Here is a 9,394-nt window from a genome sequence, read left to right on the forward strand (position 1 = left end):
GGAGACTCCAGGACAATCCTGGAGGGCTGGCAGCCCTGAGCGTCCAAACTAGATAAGCAAGACTCAGTGCAAATTACCATGCAGCAGGAAAGGCAGCTGGGTGTATATCGGCCCCTAACTTTCACATAGCCCTTATCCCAGGCCCTAAGTGACGCCTCCTTTGCTTCCCCTACTGACATGGAATTTCTGGGCATCCCTCCATATGTGGTCAGTGCTGCTTGGGGAGCAGATTCCAAGCCAGCCAGAATATTGCTGGAAGCATTCTTCACATTTGCCTGCCAGATCGCTGGCTTGGGTCACCCAGGAAAACACATCTGTAGGGTCTTTTTGGAGGAATCAGTTATGGGGCTGACTCATCACAGATCAGCAGCTGAAGTTTAACCTGGCACCAGAGTGGGGATTGGGTCCACGGGGAGCTGGGAGCCAGGATTCCTGGGTTCAATTTCTGGATCAGGGAGGGGAATAGAGTCTAGTGGTCAGAGTAGGGTTTCAGGACTCCCGGAAGGGAAATGGGGTGTTAAATCAAGGAGGCTCGGAGTCAGGACTCCTGGGTTCAGTTCCTGGCTCAGGGAGGGGAATGGACTCTAGGGGTGGGGGCTGGTATTATGCTGGAAGACTCCTTTGGGTCAGGTTTCAGAGTGATAGCCATGTTAGTCTGTATTCGCAAAAAGAAAAGGAGTACTTGTGGCACCTTAGAGACTAACCAATTTATTTGAGCATAAGCTTTCGTGGGCTAAAGCTCACTTCATCGGATGCATGGAGTGGAAAATACAGTAGGAAGATCTATATATACACAGAGACCATGAAAATATGGGGGTTGCCAAGATTGGTCTTTTTAGAGTTGGTATATATATAGAGAGATCTTCCTACTGTATTTTCCACTCCATGCATCTGATGAAGTGGGCTTTAGCCCACAAAAGCTTATGCTCATATAGATTTGTTAGTCTCTAAGGTGCCACAAGTCCTCCTTGTTCTTCCTTTGAGTCAGGCTTCCTTTGAATAGCCTCTTGAGCTGCAGGAAGGCAGCCCCGCCCCCGGCCCTCCTTAGCTCTCCGGCCCTCCTTAGCTCTCCGTTTCACACCCTTGTCCCTCACTTGCTCTCAGCTTTGCAGGTGATTCCTGTGGGGGGACTAGGAAGCAGTGGCAACAAGCTGTTCCTGCTCCAGGACTGGGTCCCATGAGTGGATTTGGCAACTTTCCCTGCCCTGCTGTTTGTTTGTTTTTCTCCCACCTAGCTATTTTCAGGGAGGGAGAGGTGTCCTGTAACCCATGAATTTTCCTAAGGATTTTCAGCAGGGCCTGCCTGCTCTGCCTGGGGCCACTCGCTGCAGCAGCCTCAGAGGGAAGGAGCCGCCTGCTTGTTTTCACTGGCAGCGGGGATCCAGGCAGTCAGCACAGCCTCCAGGGAAGAGCCCTCCAGCCCCCCTTGCTCTAACCACTAGCCCACACTCACATTTAGAGCCTGGAATAGAACCCAGGAGTCCTGGCTCAAAGCTCTCTCCCTGGGGCCACTAGACCCCACTCCCTTCCCAGAGCCTGGAACAGAGCTGAGGCATCCTGGCTCCCAACCTCCCTGCTCTAACCCCGAGACAAGTCTTCCCCCATCACAGGCATGTGAGAGCCAGAGAACTGCTGCAGCTCCACCTGACGACAAATACCAGGAGCTCAAGAGCATATGAGTATTTGGGTGGGGCTTCCCCACGGTCTCCCACGGGAGTGGGTGTGGGATCTTAACCGTTTAATTACACAACCTCATTCTAATGAGCCTTCCTCAGCCCCTATTTCACCTCAGGGCATGTGGGTTTCACTTCCCCAGCCCTGGATGTGCTGTAAAGAAGCCGAGCGCCCTGCAAGTGCTGAAGATCTAGCCCTGGCGCCACTTCCTTTTACTCTCCCTGTCCCTGGGGGTGTCACAAGCATCTCCCAGCATGGGAGGCTGCTGCATTCTTGCACTCTTGCTTGGAAAATACCCCTGGATGCATCCGACGAAGTGGGCTGTAGCTCACGAAAGCTTATGCTCAAATAAATTGGTTAGTCTCTAAGGTGCCACAAGTCCTCCTTTGCTTTTAATAAAGAGAGGCCGATTGGTGCTGGTGATTTTTGCCTCTTGCTCACTAGGCACTGGACAGAGACCTACCAAACTCGTTGCACGCAGAGGCCAGCTGCCTGTGGGTCCATCTGTACTGCAGTGACAGGCAGCTTGTGCAGATATATCCGAGCTGGGGAGCTCGGGTTACCAGAGCAGGAACCCCGGGTAATTACTCACGGGCCACAGGCCCGGGCCGCGCTTCACTGCTCCAGTGCCCGAGATAGCTAGATTAAAGCCAGCTTGGGTAAGTCGACACACATTAGCCACTGTGACTTTCAGACACTCCAGGCTGGGTCCGATCTGAACCAGCAAGCAGGCCAGCTCAGCACCTCGCTCCCTAGAACTAGCCAGCCTGCTCACCCGGCCAGCTGTTAGAATGGGATCCTTACACAATAGGGAGGCGCTGCTGAGGGGGAAGGCAGCCCCTGCCAAATATGTGTCTGAAGCACATTCCTCTGCCAGCTCAGGACTGGAGCTTGCTGCTTCCTTGTCCTGCCCTAGGAGGATTCGGTGCCAGGGAACAGCAAACCTCACACAATGGAGGCATTAATCACACAGGGTTATAAATCCCTTGGGGCCTGGCTTTCCAAAGGGCTCAGCCCATCGGGTGCACGGTGCTTGGAAATGTGGAACAACGTGGAGAACCGATTCCCGGCTGCTCCACTGAAGCCATGTGGGGCTGGAAGCGCTCAGTACCTCGGAGATCAGGCCTTTGGACCATGTGACTTGCACGTGACCCACAGCTGAATAAATCGTCCCCACCCACCTCAGCTCATGCCCGGGAATCCCATTCAGACTTGTGGTGCAAGGAAGGGGTGAAAGCCAGACCATAGCTCAGTGGTTTGAGCATTAGCCTGCTAAACCCAAGGTTGTGAGTTCAATCCTTGAGGGGGCCATTTAGGGATCAGGGTAAAAATTGGGGATAGCTCTTGCTTTGAGCTGGGGGTTGGACTAGATGACCTCCTGAGGTCCCTTCCAACCCTGATATTCTATGATTCCTTAGACTGCATTTCACTGCAGTGTCCCCCAGCAAACTGGCAGATTCCAGAGCGCCGTCAGAATTCCCTTCCAAAACAGCTAAATACAAGCCAGAATTAAGGGCAAGCCTGTTGGATGACACTAAGCACCAGAGGCTGGGAAGTCTAAGGAACCAGAGAGACTCACAGGATCTGAATCCGGCAGCCTCAACACAGAATCCCCCTTATGTTTGCTCCAGCCAAACCTCCTCCTTTATCCCGAGGGACACCAGACACACTCTCTGTAGGAATGGCACCCGGCCGCTGGGCTGTGCCTGGCGATCCGTGAAGGGGGGAGAAAAGAGGCCGTGAGGGGCTGCAATAGCTTCACACACAGCTGGGCTATTGGTGCGACTGTCCCATGACCAAGGCACTAACAAGCAGGGAGGTGCGAGCACCGTGCTGCTGTGGGGTGATGCTGCGGGGTGATGCTGCAAGAGCCCGGTCCTGTTTCTGGTTAGGAGGCCCTTCCACACATCAGCTGAATGGAATGCACCGTGCCTGTCCTCTAGCCACACCACCGAGGGCTGTAGGTGGAGTGGTTCGCGACCAGGACTGCCAACCAATGTTCCCTCTCGCTTCTCCCACGCGTGGGCGGAATGAATTTTGTTGGGTGCACCAATATGGAGGTGAGGTGGGGTGAGGGTGGGGCCGAGGGGTTCGGAGTCGGGGAATGGGCTCAGGGCTGTGCGTGTGGATGGGGGGAGGTGCAGACGCAGGGAGCGGGAGGCGATAATGCGGACTTCAAACGAGTTGCTGGCTTCACAGGAAGTTTTTAATGATGCAACCAGATCATCTGGTGTCAGGGGCGGGGAGGGGAGGCACTCAGGAGGGGCCGGGGCCAGGGCTTCCCACTGGCACCAAGATATTACAGTACTTGGAATTCTCTAAATAAACAAAAGAGAAGGATAGATAGATAGATAGATTAGATAGAGGGGGTGTATGGGGATAGATAGAGGGAGAGGAGGGTGTATGGGGATAGATTAGATTAGATTAGATTAGATTAGATTAGATAGATGGGGTGTATGGGGATAGATCATAGAATCATAGAATATCAGGGTTGGAAGGGACCTCAGGAGGTCATCTAGTCCAACCCCCTGCTCAAAGCAGGACCAATCCCCAACTAAATCATCCCAGCCAGGGCTTTGTCAAGCCTGACCTTAAAAACTTCTAAGGAAGGAGATTCCACCACCTCCCTAGGTAACGCATTCCAGTGTTTCACCACCCTCCTAGTGAAAAAGTTTTTCCTAATATCCAACCTAAACCTCCCCCACTGCAACTTGAGACCATTACTCCTTGTTCTGTCATCAGCTACCACTGAGAACAGTCTAGATCCCTCCTCTTTGGAACCCCCTTTCAGGTAGTTGAAAGCAGCTATCAAGTCCCCCCTCATTCTTCTCTTCCTCAGACTAAACAATCCCAGTTCCCTCAGCCTCTCCTCATAAGTCATGTGTTCCAGTCCCCTAATCATTTTTGTTGCCCTCCACTGGACTCTTTCCAATTTTTCCACATCCTTCTTGTAGTGTGGGGTCCAAAACTGGACACAGTACTCCAGATGAGGTCTCACCAATGTTGAATAGAGGGGAACGATCACGTCCCTCGATCTGCTCGCTATGCCCCTACTTATACATCCCAAAATGCCATTGGCCTTCTTGGCAACAAGGGCACATTATTGACTCATATCCAGCTTCTCGTCCACTGTCACCCCTAGGTCCTTTTCTGCAGAACTGCTGCCGAGCCATTCGGTCCCTAGTCTGTAGCGGTGCATGGGATTCTTCCATCCTAAGTGCAGAACTCTGCACTTGTCTTTGTTGAACGTCATCAGATTTCTTTTGGCCCAATCCTCTAATTTGTCTAGGGCCCTCTGTATCCTATCCCTACCCTCCAGCGTATCTACCTCTCCTCCCAGTTTAGTGTCATCTGCAAACTTGCTGAGGGTGCAATCCACACCATTCTCCAGATCATTTACGAAGATATTGAACAAAACCGGCCCCAGGACCGAACCTTGGGGCACTCCACTTGATACCGGCTGCCTACTAGACATGGAGCCATTGATCACTACCCTTTGAGCCCGACAATCTAGCCAACTTTCTATCCACCTTATAGTCCATTCATCCAGCCCATACTTCTGTAACTTGCTGGGAAGAATACTGTGGGAGACCGTGTCAAAAGCTTTGCTAAAGTCAAGGAATAACACTTCCACTGCTTTCCCCTCATCCACAGAGCCAGTTATCTCGTCATAGAAGGCAATTAGATTAGTCAGGCATGACTTGCCCTTGGTGAATCCATGCTGACTGTTCCTGATCACTTTCCTCTCCTCTAAGTACTTCAGAATTGATTCCTTGAGGGCCTGCTCCATGATTTTTCCAGGGACTGAGGTGAGGCTGACTGGCCTGCAGTTCCCAGGATCCTCCTTCTTCCCTTTTTTAAAGATGGGCACTACATTAGCCTTTTTCCAGTCGTCCGGGACCTCCCCCGATCGCCATGAGTTTTCAAAGATAATGGCCAATGGCTCTGCAATCACATCCGCCAACTCCTTTAGCACTCTCGGATGCAGCGCATCCGGCCCCATGGACTTGTACTCGTCCAGCTTTTCTAAATAGTCCCAAACCACTTCTTTCTCCACAGAGGGCTGGCCATCTATTCCCCATGTTGTGATACCCAGCACAGCAGTCTGGGAGCTGACCTTGTTCGTGAAGACAGAGGCAAAAAAAGCATTGAGTACATTACCTTTTTCCACATCCTCTGTCACTAGGTTGCCTCCCTCATTCAATAAGGGGCCCACACTTTCCTTGACTTTCTTCTTGTTGCTAACATACCTGAAGAAACCCTTCTTGTTACTCTTAACATCTCTTGCTAGCTGCAACTCCAGGTGTGATTTGGCCTTCCTGATTTCATTCCTGCATGCCCGAGCAATATTTTTATACTCTTCCCTGGTCAGTTGTCCAATCTTCCACTTCTTGTAAGCTTCTTTTTTGTATTTAAGAGCAGCAAGGATTTCACTGTTAAGCCAAGCTGGTTGCCTGCCATATTTACTATTCTTTCTACACATCGGGATGGGTCGTCCCTGTAACCTCAATAAGGATTCTTTACAATACAGCCAGCTCTCCTGGACTCCTTTCCTCCTCATGTTATTCTCCCAGGGGATCCTGCCCATCAGTTCCCTGAGGGAGTCAAAGTCTGCTTTTCTGAAGTCCAGGGTCCGTATTCTGCTGCTCTCCTTTCTTCCCTGTGTCAGGATCCTGAACTCGACCATCTCATGGTCACTGCCTCCCAGGTTCCCATCCACTTTAGCTTCCCCTTCTAATTCTTCCTGGTTTGTGAGCAGCAGGTCAAGAAGAGATCTGCCCGTAGTTGGTTTCTCCAGCACTTGACCGAGGAAATTGTCCCCTACACTTTCCAAAAACTTCCTGGATTGTCTGTGCACCGCCGTATTGCTCTCCCAGCAGATATCAGGGTGATTGAAGTCTCCCATGAGAACCAGGGCCTGCAATCTAGTAGCTTCCGTGAGTTGCCGGAAGAAAGCCTCGTCCACCTCATCCCCCTGGTCCGGTGGTCTATAGCAGACTCCTACCACAACATCACCCTTGTTGCTCATGCTTCTAAACTTAATCCAGACACTCTCAGGTTTTTCTGCAGTTTCATACTGGAGCTCTGAGCAGTCATACTGCTCCCTTACATACAGTGCAACTCCCCCATCTTTTCTGCCCTGCCTGTCCTTCCTGAACAGTTTATATCCATCCATGACAGTACTCCAGTCATGTGAGTTATCTCACCAAGTCTCTGTTATTCCAATCACATCATAATTCCTTGACTGTGCCAGGACTTCCAGTTCTCCCTGCTTGTTTCCCAGGCTTCTTGCATTTGTGTATAGGCACTTAAGATAACTCGCTGATCGTCCCTCTTTCTCAGTATGAGGCAGGAGCCCTCCCCTCTCACGCGCTCCTGCTCGTGCTTCCTCCCGGTATCCCACTTCCCCACTTACCTCAGGGCTTTGGTCTCCTTCCCCCGGTGAACCTAGTTTAAAGCCCTCCTCACTAGGTTAGCCAGCCTGCTTGCGACGATGCTCTTCCCTCTCTTCGTTAAGTGGAGCCCGTCTCTGCCTAGCACTCCTCCTTCTTGGAACACCATCCCCTGGTCAAAGAATCCAAAGCTTCTCTCCGACACCACCTGCGTAGTCATTCGTTGACTTCCACAATTCGACGGTCTCTACCCCGGCCTTTTCCTTCCACGGGGAGGATGGACGAGAAGACCACTTGCACCTCAAACTCCTTTATCCTTCTTCCCAGAGCCACATAGTCCGCAGTGATCCGCTCAAGGTCATTCTTGGCAGTATCATTGGTGCCCACGTGGAGAAGCAGGAAGGGGTAGCGATCCGAGGGCTTGATGAGTCTCGGCAGTCTCTCCGTCACATCGTGAATCTTGGCTCCTGGCAAGCAGCAGACTTCTCGGTTTTCCCGGTCGGGGCGGCAGATAGATGACTCAGTCCCCCTGAGGAGAGAGTCCCCGACCACCACCACCCGCCTCCTTCTCTTGGGAGCGGTGGTCGTGGAACCCCCAACCCTAGGACAGTGCATCTCATTCCTTCCAATCGGCGGAGTGTGTATGGGGATAGATAGATAGATAGATAGATAGATGTGTATTGAGATGGATAGTTGATAGCTGAAGTCTAGGGTTTGGGCTTGGGCTCACAGCTTAAAGAAAATAAGCAGAAGGCTATTGGGGAAAGGCGAGAGAGATAGACAGAGACAGAGGAGGACAGGGTAAGGGAGACACAAAGGGAAAGATGCAGCCTATTCACAGGGTCCTGCCATAAGCACAATGTCTATAAACATGGCTCCTGCAGACCCTGAATCTGTCCCTTGGGGAGAGTGGGGGGCAGCTAAACCCCTCCCCTGAACAGGATCTGGCCCCTGGCTGGAAGAGTAGGATGACCAGATGTCCTGATTAGGGGCATTGTCTTATATAGGTAACATGACACCCCCCCCACCCCCCAAAAACGAAGTGTCCCGATTTTTCACACTTGCTATCTTATGGAAGGTGACCTCTCCTGTCCCAGCCACATGGCGCAGTGAGGTTGGGTGATGCTCTCACACATGGGGGAAAGTTGCTAAGGGGGAGAGATCCCTGTGTGTCAGCCCCCCTGCCTGTAGTCTCAGGCCGTCAGCGGGGGGAGCCTGCAGCAGGTTCTCACCTCGGCAGCCTCTGTACAGAGTTATTTTGTATTTCCCGCCCCCATCTGGGCCACAGAGCGACTGTCGGAGCCGGAGATCAGGGTCCATCCTGTGATGATTGGGAACGGCACTTGCAACGTGACCTTCACCTGCAGCGCCGGGGAGAGGGCCAGGCACCTCAATTACACCTGGACACGCCCAGCAGGAGGCGCCATTCTCTCCACCGAGGAATCCCTGCTGCTCCAGCACAGACTGGGGGACGAGGACTCGCCCATCACCTGCACGGCCACAAACCCCGTCAGCAACAGCTCGGCCAGCGCCTCCCCCAAGGTGGCCTGTGAAGGTGATGCTCGCTCCATCCCCCCCGTTGAGCGCACGCAGCAGGGAACGGCCCATGCGGGCCTGGCTCGTACACCCCCCTGCTGCTCTGGCTGGGTTCTGGGGCACAGTGAGCACCACTAGTGGGCTCGCAGGCTTTTTAAGGGGCTACTCCCCAATTCCTACACCCCACCCTGGCACTGGGCAGGAAGGTCTGTCGCTGGGGGGCACCAAGGGTCTGGCCCAAAGGGAACAGCTGGGTGTTTGCATGCCAGTTCACTGGGGTCTTCGGAGTCGGAGCTCCCGGCACCTGGTGTGGATTTGGGTTTCCAGATCGTGTGAACCCCCAAAGGTGCACGTCCTCCCCACGAGGGAGCAGAGACAGCCATGAGAGGAGAGGAGCTTCCACTGTGGCTGTTCATCCCCCTGCCTCCGGGCTGGAGTTTCCCACGCGAGCCAGCCAATGAATGAGAATGCTCCATCGCCCACTGCAAAAGCCTCAATTTCCCTTCCCCTCAGGAAACAGGAGCACAGCGACTCTATTGCGCTAGACTCGGCCAAACGTGTAGCAATCCCGGATCCTCCGCCCGGCTGTTCTGGGGCACAGGGCGGGGGGCATCTCCAGGATCGGAGTCTCTCTCTGGCCCAGTGACCATGGAGTTATGTATAGAAAGTGGAACAGCTGGGATAGGAGTGACTGAGAGACACCCTCCCAAACAGCCTGGTGCACAGGGTCTTCCACGGGGACGTGGGAGATCTTGGTTCACGTCCTGCTCTGAATCAGGCAGCACTGGGAT

Source organism: Eretmochelys imbricata, chromosome 24 (genome assembly GCF_965152235.1).
Source record: "Eretmochelys imbricata isolate rEreImb1 chromosome 24, rEreImb1.hap1, whole genome shotgun sequence".
NCBI classification, from domain to species: Eukaryota; Metazoa; Chordata; order Testudines; family Cheloniidae; genus Eretmochelys; species Eretmochelys imbricata.